The sequence below is a fragment of the Lepus europaeus genome, chromosome 22 (genome assembly GCF_033115175.1).
Source record: "Lepus europaeus isolate LE1 chromosome 22, mLepTim1.pri, whole genome shotgun sequence".
NCBI classification, from domain to species: domain Eukaryota; kingdom Metazoa; phylum Chordata; class Mammalia; order Lagomorpha; family Leporidae; genus Lepus; species Lepus europaeus.
Genome location: NC_084848.1, coordinates 7,138,206 through 7,157,825, shown reverse-complemented (window position 1 = coordinate 7,157,825; position 19,620 = coordinate 7,138,206).

The following is a 19,620-nucleotide window of genomic DNA, read 5'->3' as shown; positions in this document are numbered from 1 at the left end:
GTGTCCCACTCGATGGCAACCTGAACATTTTTGCTTTCATCAGTGAGGGGTTTTGTAGGTAAAAAGTCTCTGTGGCTTACAAAGCTTAAAAAGATTGCAAATGCACTCACACATTCTACATTGACTTTTTTCTGGCTCCTTGGTTTGTTTCAGAAAAATATAAGACTCTGACATCAAGAATGAAGGGAACAGGGTAATAAGAGGCAGTACATTTGGGGGCAGGCTATTCGACTGAACTGTGGGGGGTGGTTGTGTGTGCCTGTGGGGCTGTGCGTGTGCACCCCACGCCCACGCGCAGAAAGTCATCAGGGCTTGCACAGGACATCCTGACTCAGCCCCACGAGATGGCCATGGCTGACCACCATGGCTCTGGCCTCTCTGTGCTCCCAGATACTGAGATACACAAACCATAAATCGAAAAGATTTGTTTGCCTGCAGAGTTTCAGCCCGCTGCAAAGCTGCTCGGGGCTCCAGGCTCAGCTGTGCAGGTGGCGCCTGCTGGGCGCTGGAAGATGGCACAGAGCGTGGAAGGTCCCAGCTCCAAGCCATCGGTGGCTGAGGAGTGAGGTTCTAGAAATTTCCCTGGGATGGGCCTGGGCCTGGCCTCTGACTCCCAGCACGCCCGGACCTTCCGCAGCCGCTCCACGGAGCCCTGAAGCCTGGAACCGACAGCACAAGCCCTGCCGTAGTGCCCCCTACGCCAGCAGGAAACCAACCGTGACCGGGATCGGGTTTGCAAAGCCTCTCCAGGTCCGGGCCCCACGGGCAGCCCTGGCTGAGTTATTCCTTAACTCACAGGTGACTGATCAACCCGGCGACTGTGGGGGTCTTCTCTCCCCTGGGCCGTCGGAAGTCTCTCCGGCAGGTGGTGGAAAGTGGGTGGAGTCAGAGCGTGTGGAGAACAGAAAACACGTGGGCACACGTGGTGCGGAAGCAGGTACCATAAAGGGAAGAAACGCTCACTCTTAGAACGCTCAGCCACGTGCCCCGCTGGGCGACGTTTTGTCCTTGTGATTCGCTTATATGGAACTGTCACTTATCTGTAGGAAAGCAATCAACTAATTTTAGGAAGTAATGACAGTTGATTTCTCCTGTAGAGAACGTTGAAGACGTGAGGAGACAGACCATGTCCATACAATCCAAGCAACCAAATACAACCCTCCGAAACTGACTGTATTTCCTTCCAATCTGAGTGCTACAAGGGGACGTGTGTGCGCACATGCACACAGTTAAGTCATCTCAGTGGAAACAAGTTGCACAGTGTTTTCTTATAAAAATTTATTTTTATGTATTTCTTTAGAAGGCAAACAGCGAGAGCAAGAGAGAGAACGTGCTACCGTCCACTGGACCATCCTCAAATGCCCACAACAGTCAGGGCTGGGTTAGGCCAAAGCCAGGAGCCAGGAACTGCATCTCCCAGGTTGGGGACAGGGACCCAAGTACTTCAGCCGCATCACCTGCTGCCGTCCACGGTGTGTCCCGGCAGGCGGCTAGAATCAGGGGTGGAGCCGGGACACAGCTCCAGGCACTCTGAAGTGGGACAAGGTTGTCCCAGGCAGCCTCGTAACTGCTACACAGAAAGCCCGCCCCTTGCATACTGCCTCGTACCCTGCCAGTTTCGGTGAACAGCTTCTTGGGGACACTTCGCTGTGTGTGGACACCTCGAGTCAGCTCCCAGCACCCCACTTCTTCACCAGGTGACCTTGAAGCAATCACTGTGCTTTTCTGGGTCCCTGGTGCTCAGTTCTACAACAGCCACACTTTCTGGGGCTGATGCTGCCGAGTTCGCCAAGGTCAGACATGACATCACACGGCCTCCCAGCGTCCTCTGTGGCTGCCCATGGGGGACGCAGGAGGGAGAAAGGGACAACGCTTGCCAGCCGAGCTCATAAACCTCCCGCAAAGGGTCCTCCAATCTCTCCTCTTCCTCTCCAGGCCTGCCAAGCTGCCTGGGTGAACCAAGACAGCCATGAAATGACAAGATGGAGCAGCCCTGGGTCCCCAGCCGCTTCGCTCGCGTGGCGAGCCGGGCCACCTACCAAACCTGGGAATCAATTGCCCATTAAAAGCACTTCTACTAGGAGCCTTCAGAAATTAAAGATCAGTCAAGGAATGAACAAGCCATTTGCTAAACTGGGTACCACACACCAAGAGGTTGTGGGATTTCAGAAAAGAGAGACATCGCCGTGGACAGCGGCGAGCGGGGGCGTGCAGTGGAATCTTCCAGGATGCGTGTGTGTAGCTGTGGGTCCCAGACAGGAACTGGAAGGAGACATACATTCCCCGGGGGCAGGAAGAGCGCTGGGGGCGGCCAGTGCAGGGACTGGGAGGTGGGAAAGCCCTGAGTGTGGGGGAGGGGGCCCGGGGCCGACCTACCTCCCACCTTCCTGCTCCTCACTCCCACCCGCATAGCCCTGCAAACACAGAACCCGGGAGTTCCCCCAGCCCACACCCGACTCCCCCAGGCCCCACCCCCCTCTTCACACGCCCCATGGGCTCAGACACACTTAGCAGCCCTACCTCCGCCTCCCACCTGGGCTGCTCCATCCCATGCCTCTCCACACATCCACACCCACCTGTTCTCCCCTCCACAGTGAGAGGGGCGCAGCCGACGGCCGCTGCAGCAGTCACCATCATGTGTCAACGTGGCTGCGCCTCAGTGCCTGAGGTTATGCGCCCGCCCTCTCCGCCTGCCAGCCCACCTGTAACCTCCATAGCCACGTGCGCCACTGCCCTAAAGTGAGTCCCTCTATGTGGAGCCCGGTGTGGCTTAGCGACCCGGACACGTCCTCAGAGTGCACGGCTGGGAGACGTCGCTGCGCTACAGTCACAATGGTCACTTACAATCAGGCAGCCTCGGGGTCACCAGGCCATGGAATCTTCTGGAACACCATCGTCTGTGTGGTCTGTCATTGACCAAAACACTGTTCCGTGGTGCGCTCATACACGCACGCATCTTTGTTCTGTTTCTTTGGAGAAACCCAGCAGGTGAACACACACACACACACACACACGCTGAACCCTCGGACAAGGTTCAGATCGCCTCCCGTGCCGGTGAGGCCTCCCTCAACCTCTGTGTCTTCTACCTCCAGACGAGCCCCCCCCCAACACCCACAACACTCGGAGCTGTTGGAGCTCAGCTTTCCTCAGTGATGTGTGCTGTGTGCACTTGTGTGTCTGTGTGTGCACCGCACCCTCCAGCCTCAGGCAGGCAGTGCACGTGCGGCTCCCATCTCCTGCAATGCAGCCGTCCTGCCTGCCCGGCTACACCCCCTCATTTTGTCAGCAGATCCAAAGTCACTTCTGTTGCCCCCTCCTGCCCCTAACCCCCACACTGCACTGATCACCAAAGCGGCCAATCACTGATAGGGCACAGATAAGATCTAGGACCTCTGACCTCCGCCCTCCGCCCTCTGACCTCCACCAAAGAGCTGCTGGAGCCTGCTTTGCTCCCATGGGAGCGTTAGTGCCTGTGACTGGGACACACAGAAGGCCCGCGGACATGGAAGTGGCTGGGTAGACAAGTGTGTCTTATGCCCCAATTCCCATTTCCACCTGGACACAGCAGCCATCATTCGTTAGTTCTGCTCGCGTAGTGTTTGGCCTGACTACGAAAGGCCACAGTCAGACATTCCCCTTATTGCACAATTCACAACACAGCATGATTCACCGAAGCAAGTGGCCTGTGGCAGCACCCCACCCACAACACTTCCCCCTCATCTCCGGCTGTCGCTGCGGCCGCCCCGCCCAGCTCTTCCCTTTGCCACCCACGTCATCCAGCCAAACCGTCCCCATTTCTGCTGCCAGAGCTCCCAGGCCTCCTCCCAGCATCCCTCTGTCCTTGCTGACAGGACACCTGATGGCAGACTGGGAGTCCAGAGGCAGTCCACCTGCTCCGTCGCTGTGCTGCCTGGGGACGTTACTTAACCTCTCTGGTCCTGGCTGCATCTCATAAAGACGATCATTAGGGACCCTGAGTGTGTGCCATCCGCAGCCATCCCTTCCCCTCTGCAGCTTGGCCCAACTCCATGGCTTCCTTTGTCTAGGAACTGAAATCCAGGTCTTCCCCTTCCACGCCCTGGACACCTAAACCAGACTGTGTCACAGCAGCCATGCCGGCCTGGAGGGGAGCCTGGAATTACAGATGTGTGCAAAGCAGCGTTTTCTCCTTTCTTTCCTTCCCTGTAATTACAAATGTGAGCTCGGCTCTCCTCCCTGGGTCCTTCACACAAGCACACGCAGACACACACGTGCTCACACAGACACACACGTGCACACACAGACACACATGCACATGCAGACACTCACGTGCTCACACAGACACACACGTGCTCACACAGACACACACGTGCACACACAGACACACACGCACATGCGGACACTCACGTGCTCACACAGACACACACGTGCACACACAGACACACATGCACATGCAGACACTCACGTGCTCACACAGACACACATGTGCACACAGACACACACGTGCTCACACAGACACACACGTGCACACACAGACACACACGCACATGCAGACACTCACGTGCTCACACAGACACACACGCACATGCAGACACTCACGTGCTCACACAGACACACACGCACATGCAGACACTCATGTGCTCACAGACACACATGTGCACACAGACACACACGTGCTCACACAGACACACATGTGCACACACAGACACACACGCACATGCAGACACTCACGTGCTCACAGACACATATGTGCACACAGACACACATGTGCTCACACAGACACACACGTGATCACACATGCACACACAGACACACACAGACACACACACATGCACTCACGTGCTCAGACACACATGTGCACACAGACACACATGTGCACATAGACACACACGTGCACACACAGACACACACTTGCTCACACAGACACACGTGCACATGCAGACACTCACGTGCTCACACAGACACACACGCACATGCAGACACTCATGTGCTCACAGACACACATGTGCACACAGACACACACGTGCTCACACAGACACACATGTGCACACACAGACACACACGCACATGCAGACACTCACGTGCTCACAGACACATATGTGCACACAGACACACATGTGCTCACACAGACACACACGTGATCACACATGCACACACAGACACACACAGACACACACACATGCACTCACGTGCTCAGACACACATGTGCACACAGACACACATGTGCACATAGACACACACGTGCACACACAGACACACACTTGCTCACACAGACACACGTGCACATGCAGACACGCACATACACACATGTGCACATGCAGATACACACGTGCTCGCACAAGTGCAGACACGTGCACATCATGTTTCTTTTGTTCCAGGCAGGGGTTTGGGTTTAAGCAACAGATGAGGGGGAGAGGAAGGAAGACGAGGGCGGGACAAGGGGCCGGACAGCACCCAGACCGACAGAGCTCAGCGGAGCCATCTCGGAGCAGCAGGTCAGATCCCGGAGCCAGGAGCCACCCTGGGGACTTCAGGACCCCACAACCAGGACAGATCAGCCACAGCCACTTCCTCACTCATGTCGTGCTTGGAAAACATCAGATCCGCACCGTATCAGGATGAGCTCCAGAACATGCGATCCACGGGCCTCCCACGCGCACGCCGGCCCGGTGAAGATGCGGCACACCTGTAGCAGCGTGGAAGAGGGGGTCTGGCTGGGCCGCCACAGCTCCTGGACCAGAAATGGCCCCAAAGCAGCAGGGGTAGCTAATAGCCGCAGAGCCCCGGGAAATGGATTAGCACTGCTAGTTATCACAGAGCGTGCGTGCGTGCTTGTTACAAAAGCAAGGCAGGCCCCTCCCGCGCCTGCTCCTGGTTCTTTCATCCTCGAATCTCCCACCAGGGCCCAGGGGCTGGGCCTCGCCAGGTGCTGGCACCTGGATATTGGATTCCCCAGCCCAGGGCCGCCCTGAGACACCTGCCCCAGGGTGCTCCTTTCCCCTGGGCTTGAGAATCCTGGAGCTGACTCCCTCTTCCTCATCCCGCGTGGGACGTGTGTCTGCATGGCCCAGCCAGAGCCCCGAGTGACAGACGGCAGCCTGAGCTTGGCATCTCCCCTCCCCATTGTCGCCTTCACCCAGCAAAGACCATCTCTTCCCCCAGGACCAGTTACTGCCCGAGGAAGCCCTGAGGCCCTCCTGCAAAGTGACCCCGGTGGGACCGGCCTTCAGCCTGACATCGGGGCCTGCCCAGCACCCCGCGTCTGGATACAGAAGGCAGGGCTGAGGGTGAAGCCAGCACAGGAAGCTTCCCTCTACCCCACCTGTTCCCGATTTCTTAGCAGTGAGGCCAGGCATGGGCTGCCCAGGTAAGACTCCCGCGAGCCAGCCTGGAAAAGCCGCGGCTCCACCTGTGACCCGGCTTCCTGCTAACAAGCTATCTGCAAGCAGGGGAAGGTGGCCCAAGCGCTGGGAGACCCGACGGAGTTCTTGGCTCCCGCCAAGATGTTGCAGCCAACTGGGGAGTGAACCAGCAGATGGAAGATCTGTGTATGGGGGGGAGGGAGGTGGTCTCATGTCTGGGTAACTCTGCCTTTCAAAGAAATAAAAAAAAAATCTTTAAAAATACAAGAAATCTTTTAAAAAGAAAGTAAAAATAAATTTTTAAAAAATTAAAAAGAAAACAAGGAAAGTAAAACTCACCAACAAGGACAGAGAGAGAGATGCAGGGATGGAGAGATAGACAGACAGAGGCAGAGAAAGACAGAGAGACAGGGGACAGGACAAGGCAGAGAGAAATGGATATGGAGACAGAGGGAGAGGCAGAAAGAGGGAGAGAGAGAGAGAGAGACAGAAAGAGGCAGACACCAAAAGAGAGGCAAAAAGATGCAGAGCTGGAGAGACAGAGAGATGGAGATACAGAGATAGGACAGAGAGAGAGAGAGAGAGAGAGAGAGGTAAGGATGGGGTCAGGGAGATAGTGAGACAGAGACAGATGTAGAGAAAGACAAACACAGAGGCAGAGAGAAAGAGAGAGAAAGGGAGACAGAGACAGGACAGAGAGAGAGAGAGAGAGAGAGAGGATACAGAGGCCAGTGTGAGATCTCGCTTGGCGGGACAGGCATGGTGGCGCAGTGGGTTCAGCTGCTCCTGAAGCCCACATCTTGGCATGCCTGGGATTGCGTTCCACCTCTGCCTTCCAACCCAGCTCCCTGCTGATGCGCCTGGGAGGCATCACCTGACAGCCCACGTGCTTGGGCCCCTGTCACCTGTGTGGGAGACCCAGGTGGAGTCCCAGGCTCCTGGCTTCACCTGGCCCTGGCCCTGCCATTGTGCACAGCTGGGGAGTGAACCAGGGGACAGAATATCTCTCCCTCTCGCTATCTCTCCCTCTGTCTCTGCCTTTCAAATAAAGGGAATGGACAAATATTTCTTGTTAAAGATCACACTTGGCTGTGTCAAAGCCTGGGTTTTTCTGGGCCTCCCTGTGTTCAAACTCCATCATCTCCAAGATGGAAACCATCTGGGCGCCCCCGTCATCTTCCGATGACGATGCTGGTATTTTTCCAGCCACTGGCCAGCCTCGCGGGGACACTCATGCCAGAGCCGAGGGCGAGCCTTCAGCGGTCCCTTGGCCTCTTTCTCAGTGTGGGGGTGTGGCTCAGAGTCAGCCCCCACCCCCGCCTCAGCGTGCGGCCCTGGGCTCTTCCCAAAGGCCGCCCTTGCCCCCTGGCAGCACTTGAACTTGGCAAATGCTCCCCCAGTCCAGGCTGCTACCTCTTCATTGCCCCATTTCTTGACCAGGGCAGGGTTAAAGGGGAGGGACGGGCGGAGTGGAGGCTCAGCGTGGGGCTGTGACATCCCCAAGGTGACACAGGCAAAGGAGGACAGACTTCAGGCTCCCCACAAGGACTGTCCCCAGCGAGATGCCAGTTCCAGTGTCACCAGCTGCAGAGGCAACAGCGGGCATCAGACTGCCTCTGCTGCCAGTGCCCAGTGCTGTGGCTGGGGCAGGACGCCTCGCCTGGCCGCCTTAGAGCCCGTGATTGGAGGGGTCAGATGGACTGGTGGCTCTGCTGGCTGTGCCCGCTGACCTCCAGGGATCCGCCTCGCCAGGCCGTGGGGGAAGCCTGGGAACCCAGTTAGCCTCCTCTTCACTGGACTGCTGCACCCTGGGCACTGTGCTTGCCACACACACCCCCGCCAGCCATTCCCAGATTTGGGGGGGGGGGGGCTGCTTTCCTTGGCTCATAGCCTTGTCCTGCATGGTCAAAGCCAGTGGTGGCAGGTGGGGTCTGTCCTGCACTGTGTCACTCAGCCACTGCTCTCCTGGCTCCTGCCTCCATAAGGTTACACGGGGCCAGATAACTCAGGGTGATCTTGCTGTCCTTAGGTCATCGGGTAAGCAACCTTGTTTCCGCCTCGCCAGCTACCATAGACCAGGATGTGGCCATCTTTGGGGGAGCCGTTATTCTGCCTACTGCAGTCACCCTTTGGGGTGATGGGCCCAGTTATCAGAGCACCCACTGGCTGGAGTCACCTTAGGCCTCTCAGTAGGCTCCAGGCCAAGGCCCTGGCTCCTTTTCTCCTAGGAACAGAGAAGGATCAGAAGGCTTCCGGACAAGAGATTTGCTGGGAAGGAAAGCTGGGTTTCCTGAGTCTTAGCCGGGGCGTCTGAGCCATCGGTGTACTCCGGGCCTGCAAGACTTCTTGTAGGGAGGGGCCTCCTGCCCCCACCGAGCTGTGGGTTTGGGAATTTGAGTTACAGAAAAGCCAGGCGTTGGCAGTGGACAGAGCAGGAGGGAAAGAGACGCAGATGAGGCGCGCTGGGCGCAGAGGCCCACCAGCACCCTATGGCACAGAGCAGCAGAGGTCAAGAGAGGGCAGGTGTGTGGGGCAGCGGGCTAAGCCGCCGCTCGTGGCGCTGCCATCCCAAATCGGAGATTCGAGCCCCGGCTGCTTCTCTTCCCATCTAACTTCCCGCTAATGCACCTGGGAAGACAGCGGAAGATGGCCCGGGCTGGGGCCTCTGCCACCCACGAGGGAGACCTCGAGGGAGTTCCTGGGTCCTGGCTCAGCACTGGCTCAGCACTGGCTGTTGCAGGCAGTTGAGGGTGAACCAGCACATGGAAGATGTCTCGCTCTTTGTCTCTCTCCCTCCCTCCCCTGTCACTCAGCCTTTCAAATAAATAAATAAATAAATAATCAATCATTTTGCAAAGAGAGAGAGCAGGGGACGGGGGCAGCAGGAATGAAGCAGCCAGCAGGGGGCATCCTGAGAACTCAGCACTGCGCAGTCCCCAGTCCCCACCCACCCCGCCCCGCCACCCATGGGCCTCCCTGGGGGCCTGCACCTGCTTTCAGTGTGGGGCAAACCAGCACTTCCTGGGTGTCCCCTGCTAGGTCCCCTGAGCACATAGGTCTGAGACACGAGATCCAACATCCCTTAGAGCACCCTGGTGGCAATCAGCACCCATCACCCCAGCGGGGGCTACTCCCTAACACCCCTTGTCTGTCCTTGTCGCTTCCCTACTCTCTACCAAACAAGCATCCTACACAGGGGTCCTCGGCTCCGCCTCCACCTCGGAAGGGACCCAGCTCAGCACGGGGTCTGTTGTGACACTGGCCCTCATCAAGGCACCTCCAGCTGTGAGTCCCAGAGCGGTCACGCAGCTCGGGGCCTGGAGAGGGAGCCACAGGCTGCTGGGTCAGAGGCGCAGTGTGCACGCGTCCATGGCGGGTGTGTGTGTGCTGTGTGTGCTGTGTGCCAAGGCACTTCGCAAAGCTCCAAGGCAATGGAGTTAAAAGATGAGTTTATTTCCGTGCAAAAATTTCGAAACCCATAGAGCTTTTTCATAATGTGCATTTCCATGAACTTTTTGAAGACCTCCTATGTGTGTGTGGTGTGGACATATATGTGGTGCCCACCTTATTGTGTGTATGACTTGAGTTTGTGTCTGTGTATTGTATATGCTCTCTGTGCTGTTTGGTGTGTGTTGTCTGCGTGGGTGGGTGTTGGGATGTGGGGTTTGTGTGTGGTGTGGGCCACTGGAGATCGTGTGGCCAGACAGGCTTCTCTTGGAAGGTGTCACTGGAGCCAGATGGCCAGGGTGATGGCCATGACAAATGCCCAGAAGTGACCATCCAGGGTGGGTTTGAGGAAGGAGAAGGCGCACAGTGCCACCCCTGGGGAGGTGTGGGGTGCACCAAGCAGTGGGGATAGAGGATTCAGTGCAAGAGCATTGAGGGGGGTGGTCTTCATGGCACAGGGAAAGGCAGGGACGAAAGGGGAAGTGGGCCTAGGTCAGGAGACAGAGCTGGGGACCTTGGAGGGGCTGCCGTGGCCAGCAGTGACTACCCACAGGGACAGGACCTGCTGGGAGGAGGCCGAGAGCCACTGGGCAGTCTCCCCTGTCCAAGGCCTCAGGGCAGTGGCCCGGGGGAGCAGCACAGTGGGTGGCCGGGGTGGTTGTCACAGCAGCGAGGGGCTTCGGCTTGCGGGCCTGTGAACAAAGTTAGCGACAGGGAGAGGAGCATGCTGGGAGCGAGTCTGGCAGCAGCTGCACCCAGCTCCCAGGTGCCCAGGCTGGGCACAGCAGCAGGGCCAGCCACGGGTCTGTGCCCCGAGATCCAGGAGCCACTCTGACCTGGCCCATTTCTGTTGCTACAGTGAAATCCCTGAGAGCAGGCCATTTGTAAAGGACAGGGGTTCATTGGCTCACAGTCTGGACACTGGACAGTCCCGGAGCATGGCGCTAGCGTCTGCCAGGCACCTGCCGAGGGGCTTCCTGCTGCTTCGTGAGGCGGTGGAGGCTGTCACATGGCGAGACAGAGCAAGCCCCAGGCCTCTCTTCCTCAACTTTTGTTTAAGTGATTTATTTATCTGAAAAGCAGAGTACAGAGAGAGAAAGATCTTCTGTCTGCTGGTTCACTCTTCGAATGCCTTGAAAGCCGGGGCTGGGCCAGGCCAAAGCTTGAAGCACGGATCTTCTTCCGGGTCTCCCACGTGGGTGCAGGGGCCCAGGCACTCGGGCCGTCTTCTGCTGCTTTCCCAGGTGCGTTAGCAGGGAGCTGGATTGGAAGTGGAGCAGCTGGGACTTGAACAAGCGCTCACATGGGATACCGGCGCTGGTGGCTGCATAACCCACCGTGCTGGCCCCTCTCTTCTTCAACTTACAAAACCATCAGTGCCACGTGGGGCCTTGCCGTCCCGACCTCATCTAACTCTAATGACCACCCGAAGGCCCTATCTCCACGCGCCAGGAACACGTGAATTGGGGGATTCAGTTTCCGACACAGGAACTCTGGGGGATGTGTTTGAATCCCAGCAAGCTCTGAGGTGGCTTTGGGTACCCGTGCTGGCTGCACAACCTCCAAGCCCACCCTCTCCGCGCCCCCAGCCCCAGATGCACAGACCTGCCTTGGCCTCTGAGCCCTGGGCAGAGGGCAGGGAGGGCACGCGAGCTGAGTCAGCCACCGTCTCCCCTTGCACCCTTCCTTTAGGCCGGCCCAGCGCGTGATGTCATCCACCTTCACTCTCGTTAGATTGCTCAGCATGTCACCAAGTCAGCCCAGGAATCCATAAAGCGACCCCCTGGGAAGGAAAGGTCACCTTCTCGCTCTCTGAATCACCGGCATCTGGGAAGGGAGTCCGCTCGGCGCCCGGAAGGGGGCCGCCCCCACCCACGCTGCCTGTGCTCCGCGGGGGGCCGGGGCTATTTCTGGCAACAGGGAATTCTGGGTCCTGCTCTGGGTTCCTGACGGCTGTCTATTTATGGGGCAGGCGACAGGATGTGCTTGCTCAGGGTTGCCCCGGTGCGGGGCCCACCCCTCCCCCAGGACTCCATCATGGCCCACCAGGAAACGGGGCCACTGGAGGGGCAGAAAGTCTGGGGGCCTGGGAAGTCGTGCTGGACCCCAGACTCCGTGCTGGGCACCAAAGGGGCTCTGACTCTGGGAGCCCCTCCCCCACTGCTTCTGGTCTCAGTGCCCATGTGAGAGGTGAGGGCTGGTGCCCACTCCCCCATCTCCTGCCAGCCCCAAGGTCCTTCCCTGGAGGGCGTGCATGGTCTGTCTGGGTTACAGGGAGACTAGTGGTCCTCAGCTCCCATGGCCTCTGCCGGTCACTCAGTGGGAGCTGACAGTTCTGGCCTTGTCAACCTGCAGGGCTGCAGGAGGAGGCCACTGTGGGGCCCGGTGGGGAAGGCCCCTCCCACCTCGGATGGGCTTGTATATGGGGGGGTGTGGGGTGTGACCTTGACAATGAGATGGTCCCCCCTTATTGATCCCAGGCCTGGCATGTGGGACAGAGGGGGCCCAGCGGGCCCTTGAGGGACAATGGCTGTGGAGATGAGGGGGTCCTGGGGCAGCCGTGAGGTGTCAGGGAGAGGGCATAGATTGGGGCCAGGTGGAGGCCAGCTTCCCAGCCCACCCTCACCTGCCTGCTCAGTGAGTGAGTGGTGTGGAGTTCATGGCAGGTGCTCACCTGGGGTCGACCCATAGCCCAGACATGGCCCCACCCTCTGGGAGCTGCTAGCTCACAGCAGACCCAGACCAACACACAAACACACATGATGCACATGCATGTGCACACACCCCACACACACATCTCGGGCACCCCGTGGGAGAGCCCTGGGGGGACACATAATGGCGGGGAGGAGAGGAGTCGGCCATGGGGGAGGAGACCAGCAGAGGACACTCTCAGTGGAGGGAGCATGTCCTGTGTCCTGTGCCCCTGTCCTGTGGCAGGACGAGCATGGCAGGGGGCAGAGAGGTGGTCGGGGGCACAGGACCCTGGGCTTCAGGCCCAGCACGGCTGGCAGAACAAAGGGCTCAGGCTTGATTTCAGATGCTGTGGAAAACACAGGGGCTGGGCAGGTGCCACGGCTCACTAGGCTAATCTTCTGCCTGCGGCACCGGCACTCCGGGTTCTAGTCCCGGTTGGGGCGCCAGTTCTGTCCTGGTTGCTCCTCTTCCAGGCCAGCTCTCTGCTATGGCCCAGGAGTGCAGTGGAGGAAGGCCCAAGTGCTTGGGCCCTGCACCCACATGGGAGACCAGGAGAAGCACCTGGCTCCTGGCTTCGGATTGGCGCAGTGCGCCGGCCATAGCGGCCATTTGGGGGGTGAACCAATGGAAGGAAGACCTTTCTCTCTGTCTCTCTCTCTCACTGTCTAACTCTGCCTGTCAAATAAAAAAAGCAAAAACACAGGGGCTGACTGAGCTTGAAGAGTCTTCCGTGGGCAAGCACTGGGCACAGTGGTCATGGGGGCACGTGGACACCTGCTTTCTGGGCTCAGGTCTCATCCCTGCTTCCAAGCCCGGCTTCTTGCTGATGCTCAGCCCGAAAGGTAGCACGTGATGGCCCGAGCACCTGGCTCCCTGCCACCCATGTGGCAGACCCAGCTGGAGTTCCTGGCTCCTGACTTTGGCCTGGTCCGGCCCTGGCTGTTGCCAGCACTTGGGGAGTGAATCAGTGGAGATCTCTGTCCAGCTCGCTCTCTCTGCTTTTCAAATATTTTTAAAAGTTTTTTTTTTAAATCCCTCTGGGGGCAGGCAGTTAGCCCAGCAGTGGGACACGAGGTATCCCCACACTGGGGTACCTGGGCTTCATACCGGACTCCGGCTCCGGACCCCAGCTTCCTGCCTGGGTGCACCCTGGAGGCAGCAGATGATGGATCCTGAATGGGACACCTGGATTGAGTCTCTGGCTTCTAACTCTGGCCTGGCTCAGCCCCAACCAGTGTAGACATTCGGCGAATGACGCAGCCAGTGGAAGCTCGCTCATCTCTCCCTCTCTGCCTCCCAAATAAGAAAAATTTTAAACATTTTTAAAACTTCCCTCTGGAAAGCGAGCAGAGCGTTGGTTGCAGGGCTGGGCTCCCTAGAACACAAGGCCGTGTTCCGGGGTTGCCCTGTGCTGGGAGCCAGATCCTGCCTCTGTCCCAGCCCACACAGTGACCTGTGCTCTCCCTCCAGCAGCTGTGTGGAGGTTTGCAGGGGCAAACCTGGGGTCTAAGAGCAGACCCCAGGGGAGAAGGGCTGAGCCCAGGTGGGTGGTGGCCACAGGACAGAGACACGGTCCAGGCTACTGAGCACTGGGAACCTAGGTTTTCTCTTCGGGGACATGGTGCTGTGGTCCCCACCTGGAGATGACAGCTGCCAGCTGCCGGGCAGGGCCTGGTCATCTCAGGTGCTCGGCTCCTAGGAGCCTGGGATAGGGGCACAGGGGGTGGTTGAGACTGACCACAGGCTGTTTCCAGGTGTGTGTTCCGGCCAGCAGGGCAGGGAGGGGACCGCGTTCAGGAATCAGACCTGCAGGTGAACCAGAAGTTCACTGAGCAGTGAAGGGCACCCGGCTGGAGGCACCTGCGGGAGGTGGAGGCACCTGTGGATCAGTGACGTCACCCCAGAGGAATGCGCCCAGAATGCTGTGTACCTGGACAGCCTCTCTCTGCCGGGGCTGGGGCTCACGGGGGACCTGACTGAGCACCTGCGGGGGCGGGGAGGCGTGCAGGACAGGTAGCTCCAGGGAGGCCTCTGTGACCTTGGGACCAGAGTCCTGCTCCAGCCCTTGGGCGGGCTCCTGGACCTTTCTGCCTCATTACCAGCCCAAATGAGCAGCCTGTGGGAATGCGTGTGGGGAACTAGGAAGTGCTCCACGCTGGCACCCTGAGCCCGTGCTCCGGGCCGCCGCGTCCTTCCAGAACGGGGGCTCAGTGTCTGCACCTGTGAACAGAGACCACGCCTAAGACAGGCACTGCCGGTGAGGGCGGCCTGGCCATTCCTCAACAGGCTGAGCACAGGGCCCAGCAACCCACTTCTGGGTTTACTCCCCAAAAGAACTGGAAACAGACGAGCCAGGACCTTCTCGCAAACACTGGGAGTGACATCCGTCACCATTTTGGAAGGGAAAACAGCCCACGGCTGCCAGCTGGTGAGGGACCGCCAAACCACAGCTCGTCCGCAGGACTGGCACGGGCTGCAGCGTGAAGGAACCTCAGAAACACTTTGCTGAGTGGAAGAAGCCAGACACCAGGGCTCCCACGGTGCGTGAAACGCGCACAGTAGGCAGCTCCACAGAGATGGGAAGCAGATCGGGGGTGGCCAGGGGCTGGGGGCACAGGAGTGGATGGGGGCTGCCTACCAGTCTCCCCTGGGGGTGATGCGGTGTCTTAGAATCAGATCTGGCACTGTGGCTCAACAGGCTAATCCTCCACCTAGCAGCGCCGGCACACCAGGTTCTAGTCCCGGTCGGGGCACCGGATTCTGTCCCGGTTGCTCCTCTTCCAGGCCAGCTCTCTGCTATGGCCCGGGGAAGGCAGTGGAGGATGGCCCAAGTGCTTGGGCCCTGCACCCCCATGGGAGACCAGAAGCACCTGGCTCCTGTCTCTGGATCAGTGTGGTACGCCGGCTGCAGCGCGCCGGCCACGGCAGCCATTGGAGGGTGAACCAACTGCAAAAGGAAGACCTTTCTCTCTGTCTCTCTCTCTCACTGTCCACTCTGCCTGTCAAAAAAAAAAAAAAAAAAAATCAGATGGAGCTGTTCAATGTCCTGAATGAACTAAATGCCACTGAAGAGAGCACTTAAAGATGGGTGCCTCTGAGTTGTGTGAATTTCACCTTGGATTTTTTTCACAAAGTAGGAGTTCCTGTGGCCATTGCCGGAGGAGCCTGGTGAGGGCTGGGCACCACCCAGATCCCCACTGGGCCATTCCCGCAGCCCTGGGAGGACTATTATTTCCATTTTACCCGTGGGGAACCCGGGGCTCCTGCCCAAGTCCGTGCAGGTTGAACTTGGCAGCGCATGGCAGCACTGGGCTTGGAGTCAAGTCTGTGCTGTGGTTGCCAAGTCCCTGCCACGGGCCTGTCACTCTGCTGGTTGCCTTGTATCAGTTGTCCTGTGTAATCTTCTCAGCCTGCCGGGCAGCATTGTCCCTGTTACAAAGGGACACTGATGGTAGGTTGGAGCCCCATGTGTGGAGCCACCCCAGACAGCAGCACCCTGGCCCTCCGCGTGAAGGCAGGCGTCCTGGGGCACTTGGGAGACCCCACACAGACAGCGAAGTCCTGTGAGTTCAGGAAGAATGGGGGCTCCCTGAGCAGGTGCATTGGGGTGAGGGGGAGAGCAAGGGGTCGGGATCCTCAGAAACACAAGGAAGGGAGTACAGGTGAGGGGAACAGCACAGCGGAGGCCAAGTACCCTGGCCCAGGGGGCTGCAGACTGGGTAGATGTCAGATGGGTCAGGTGGACACAGCCAGATCAGGTGGGCTTCTGCCAGGTGCCGAGCCCCGCCTCCTGTCTCCTCTGAGACGTGAAGCCCCCTGGGGCTGCTCTGGTGGCCAAAAGGAAGAAATCCGAGTTTGGGACAGAAAGGGCCGATGGGGGTTGGGGGAGAAAATCTGTGTCCTCCCAGCCCCCCATCTCATCCCCAAGCGTTGCAGCCTCACTCCCACCCCAGCCCTGGAGTCCAGTGAGGAGGAGCCTGCGGGGCCCAAGCCCAGTTCACCACCACTGGGTGACGCCCCTCTGTCTGCCTCCATTCCTGGTTCCTGATGAAGAGGAGGAGAGCAGGGGGTGGGGAGGGGGGAGGAGCTGGGCGGGCTCGAGGCCAGTTCCTGGGTGTGGAACTGGTGCCATAGCTCGGCGGAAGTGCAAGGGCCCACAGGCAGGGCTGGCTCCTGGATTCTGGCTCGGTGATCCGCAGCAGCAGACGCAGGGCCTGAGGGATGCCGGGAACCAGCCCCACCCCTCACCACGGAGGATTTCCCAGCCTCGGAAGCCCCCAACCGGCGCCACAGAGGCAGGAAGTGAGTCACAGGTTCTCCGACCTACCGCCAGTGGCCCCAGGGCCAAGGACAGAGTTCGGAAGCTTGGCCAGGCTGGCGTGCAGGCTGAGGCTTCGGTCTCACCAAACCGGGGGTGGGGGGCCATTAAGGATCCTTAACCCAGCAAGGCCAGGTCTTGTCATCGGAGGACAGACGGAGGGAGAGGGTGGGGGCTGCACACCTCACTTCGGTCTCCACCCCTCTGATCTCCCAAGCTCTTTGCACTAGGACTGCACGTGGCTGAAGGCTTTGTTTATTCAGAATCCATTTACAAAGCTGTCACAGAGGACTTGGCCACTGCCCCTAACCCCAAGGAGCGTCTGAGACACCCCAGTTTTCAGGGGACAGGTGAAATATGCGCACCATGACTTCTGCAGGACTGGAATGGACGGAAGTCTCTGGGTGGAGAAGTCCCTGCCCGTGCAGGGCACCCCCGCTCTCCTCGGATGCCCCAGCGACACCCGCACCAGGCCAGCTTCTTCCAGGAGACGCGCAGGGTCTCACAGCTGGACGCGCAGGTGCCGGCTCGGAGAGGCTCAGTGGGATTGCGAGCAAGGGAGCACAGGTCCCCGCGTTCCTCCAGGGGCCCGCCTCCTGCCACGCCGGGGCTGGGCGAGCTCCGCCACACACCGGGGCCACGGAGCCCCGCGGGGCCCTTTCCGCTCGTGTTCCTTCCCCGTGGCCGGGGGGTCAGCTGCAGAAGGGCCACGCGCATGCGCATGGAGGAGCGGCCGGCCCGGGGATTTCACACAAGATAAAGGCACTATGTGTGCGTCGGTGTAGCAATGAGGCTGCCTCTTGGGACGCCTGCCTGCGGCGTTGGAGGGCCTGAGTCCAGGTTCAGCTGTGCTTCCGGCTCCGGCTTCCCGCTGGTGCACACCCTGGGAGGCAGCAGATGACGCCCAGGAACTTGGTTCTCAGCCACCCAGGGAGGAGACCCAGGGGCGTTCCTGGCTTCAGTCTTGGACCCGGCCCAGCCCCAGCTACTGCGGGCATTTGGGGAATGAACCAGCAGGTGGCAGCTCGCGCGCTCCACCTCTCTCTCTCCCCTCCTCCTCCTTTTCAAATAAAATAAAACTGGGATTGAGCAACACACAGGTGAATGATTAAATGCGTGCTAGTAATTTGAGATGTTAACTTTTCTGTACTTAGGACAATGTTAAGGAGCGAACAAAAACCCCCATGACAAGTCGGAAGAGAGATGGCAGAAGGAAACATCTTGTGGTTTGGCATCGTCACCGGCGAAGTTTCCTGCTTTTTGAAGAAGGGACTCTACACTTTGTGTATTGAGCCCCCCAGATTGTCACTGTCTGGTTGTCACGCGCCAGGGTGGGTCCCTCAGGGAGGGGTGGCAGCCAGAGGGTGGCAGCATAGGAGGAAAAAGATCAACAGAACAGGGAGAAATGCGCAGCTTGTAACAAGAGCCCCCGACAGCCGGTGAAGTGGCTCGGCCACACGTGACACCTTCATGTGTTACAGAGTTCATAGCTGTAAACACACACGGGCGCGTGGATGGCGTCGGATCCATAACCACCCCCAGCAGTGCATTCCCAAGTGATCTTTGCTTTAAAAGTTATTTACTTATTAATTTTCATTTTTATTTACCAGAGAGTAACAAAGAGAGATCTTTCATCTACTGCCTGCAATAGCTGGGGTTGGGCGAGGAGAAAGCCAGAACTCAATCCAGGGCTCTCACGTGGGTGCAGGGACCTGAGGACTTGAGCCATCACCTGCGTGCGTTGGCAGGAAGCTGGGACTCAAATCCAGGCGACCTGATACAGGGACAGACGTCCCACACAGCGTGTTTGCTGCTACACCAAACCCCCACCTGCTTTCCACTTTTTATCTTATATACTGAGCTCAAACTACAGAGAAACAATACATACATATTGTGTGCACTGATCTTTTTTATTTATTTAATTTTTTTTACTTATTTGACAGGTAGAGTTATAGACAGTGAGAGAGAGAGAGAGAGAGAGAGAGAGAGAGAGAGAAAGGTCTTCCTTCTGTTGGTTCACTCCCCAAATGGCTGCTATGGCTGGCGCTGGGCCGATCCGAAGCCAGGAGCCAGGTGCTTCCTCCTGGTCTCCCACGCAGGTGCAGGCGCCCAATCACCTGGGCCATCCTCCACTGCCCTCCCGGGCCACAGCAGAGAGCTGGACTGGAAGAGGAGCAGCCGGGACTAGAACCTGGCGCCCATATGGGATGCGGGCGCCACAGGCGGAGGATTAACCAAGTGAGCCACGGCGCCAGCCCTGCTCTTTTTAAACTGCACCTGCACTGGGGGAAGAGGAAGACTGTAACCATGGAGTCAGACTTGGGCTCAATCTCAGCTCTGACGTTTGCAATCGCAGGATTTCAGCCAAGGTCAGTACCGTCTCTCAGTCTCAGTCCATTCGTGAAATAGGAATGCTGGTTGTTGTGAGTGGTCAGTGGGATAACCAGAGGCTTGGAGCCGGGGAACGAGAGCTTGGCCTGGGCTCCAGGACAGTGTCCCAGCCGTGCTGTGCAGCAGGCCTCTGTCGGAGGCCGACAGAGAGGGCAGGCGTGCTGGGAGGAGGGCTGGAGCCAAATGCAATCGCGCTGCCTTCAGGAGCTCATGGGGGTGGCAGGTGGGACGGGGCAGGAGAGAGTGCCCTGGGCAGAGGGTGAGAGGAGCGCTGTGCCCCGGGAAGGGGTCCTGGCTTAGTGAGGGGATGATGTAGGGCCTCTTTAGGGATGCACCGGATGCCTTCAGCCATGCACCTGGGCAGGCTGGAACCTGGAGTCCTGGAAGGGCTGAGCCACTCCCTGCAGGCTGAGGGGTGAGAGGCATCAC